Source organism: Triticum dicoccoides, chromosome 3B, assembly GCF_002162155.2.
Source record: "Triticum dicoccoides isolate Atlit2015 ecotype Zavitan chromosome 3B, WEW_v2.0, whole genome shotgun sequence".
NCBI classification, from domain to species: Eukaryota; Viridiplantae; Streptophyta; class Magnoliopsida; order Poales; family Poaceae; genus Triticum; species Triticum dicoccoides.
Window position 1 is genome coordinate 647,750,209 of NC_041385.1, and position 2,602 is coordinate 647,752,810.

Genomic DNA, 2,602 nt, shown 5'->3' on the forward strand with positions numbered 1-2,602 from the left:
ATATTTGCTCTTTGACATGAAACAAAATGCATGTGTTATAGTGTTAGGACTCTCAAGATTGGTGCAATGTACGGTCCAAGAAGATGAAGGGGCCAACATAAATGGCGGTGTGGTCTCCCAATTGATTCTCCGATGCAATTTTTTTATGAGAAAATGATGGCTCGATGCATGTCTTACGTGTTCTTAGAAACCATGTAGTCATGTAATGTTCTACGCATGTCTTGTTTGCAGAGGGCAGATGCAAACTCTCTATCATGGTTGGATCGCTCGATGCACCGCAAGCGTAATAAAAGTTCACTTTATTAAAAACAATATTTGAAGGAGCATTTGTGCTACAACTACAAAAAGCGGATAGTTGAAGGCTTCAAACGACGTGAAAAAATTAATAATATGAATGTGGTTGGTTGAACAGTAGATGGTAGTACTATGGTAGTGAAGTATGAAGCTGGAAATAGGGAAGATAAAATATAACATAAAAGCAAGCCAGTGTTCTAGTTGATAGAACAACAAGATAAAAAATCGGTTCGTATTTTTTAAGTGAGTTGATCGAACAACAAGCTGAAAATTTGGGCGTGATTTTATAAGTAGCTGATATCATGGACTTTATATTTCCAACAAAACAACGTTGGCTAGACATGTGTTTATTGGTTTCGTAAAAATTAGTAATAATAGGCATTAATGTAGTGGTGCTTTTCATGAAAATGAGAACAAAATTAATGTGGATATGCAGGCAGCCCCTGCACATTCGCTACAGCTGGTTCATCACAAACACTCCTCTTGGACATCAAAAGAAGAAGTTACAATGTGACAAGGGGGATTGTTACAGCGTGCATACGGCTGGTCATAGTGGGGAGGAACTTAGGAGTAACATCACACACTTCAATACAACTTTGCTTATGTGACACGTATTTAATGAAGAGAGAGGTGCTTGTGGTAACTAGCTAAGTTACCGGAACATCACACACTTCAAGAAACAATGAGTCTATAACCTAATAAATACACCGTTGCATGACACTACATAGATGTTCCTACCCACTATGAAGGTACTCCCTTCGTCTAGGTGAGTAAGTCATCTTAGGTTGTGCACCGTGACCAAGGAGGAGGAAAAAACGAGAGGCATTAATGTTTATTTGCTAATTAATAGCATTGCATGTAATGAACTAACCACTGCATGTCGTGTTTGGTAGTCTCAAGTCATTAAAAGCATGCACACCCCTTGTCTCTTATTAGTTGATATGTGAAGAAACAAAAAACAAGGTAAAAGTTAATGCACCGCGCCTTAATATTTTGGGATTATTTGGTTTTCGTAAGATGACTTACACACCTAGACGGAGGGAGTAGTAACATAGTCTAGGAAAGTGTGAAGTTACTAGCTTATGTTCTTGCCCATTGTGACCAGCCTACTAAGTTACAAAGGTCTCGAGAGACACCTGGATCAAAATGAGAAGACATTAACAAATTCGTTGTGTAGTTTCAAGATATTTAGTGAAAGCTCCATTTAATGTTCGTCATACACTGCATCATCTAGGCCGCTCGCTCAAAATACACGTGAAACCAACTTTTCGGATGCCTCCCTGTCTGATGGTTCCTCAGCTCGTGAATACATCTCTCTCTCTCTCTCTCTCTCTCTCTCTCTCTCTCTCTCCCTCCCTCCCTCTCTCTCTCTTGACCTTCTCCAAACCTTGTTAGTGCTATATATTTTCTTTTGTTAAGGCAACCCACGTTGTGATGGTAGAAAGTACAACAAAATAGGAGGCATGTGTTGTGACTCGGGAGAAAGCTCATATATATGGTATACAAAGATGAATGGGCCTATATATTGCATATCAAAAGGAGCTCGATTGAACCCATGTGCTAGGTATAATGAGAGAAACATGGCTTCCAAACTAGTAGGTGTTAGTGGAGTATGTAGAGAGAGATACATGAGATAACATAGGACAAGAAAATTAACCGAGATTGTACTTGTTGGTACATGTATAAATCTATTAACATGAACTTTATATGGACGGGTTTTGCTAATTCTCATCTAGAGGAGAATTAACGATATCACATCTAACTCCTACACTATTTAATTAATCCAACAAAAAGTAAAAGAAAAATCCAATATAGAAAGCCATCCGCGACATTCAAAGAAAGGGAACCATGCTCTTACCAATTGGTGAACAAGTAGTTCTAGTGTATGATAAGGTGGTAAACCAAAAAAAGTTGCCACCGCGGCGGATTTTTCCCCATCGTGTCCTCAATGCTCTAGCTCATTCACGTCGGGAGTCTCTCGAGAAGATCTGGCATGAAGCCGTCGTAGAGAAAAAGTAGGAGAGAGATATGAATCCTATATTACCAAATACACATATACAAACATATACTCTAACATCCCCCCCGCACTCACAATGGTAGCAATGCAGACAACGAGAATGGAGAAGAAACCCAAGGTGACATCCCCGACAGTCACAACGACCAACGCGTCGCGGATGTTGTGACTGGAGTGATAACCGTCAAGGTTTCTCAAGCAAGATGGTAGCCCTTTGTGCCATTGTTGAGATAGCCAAGAGCGCGTGGCTCTGTAGCCGTGGTCGAGGCAATCGTACGAGAGACGCCATGGTAG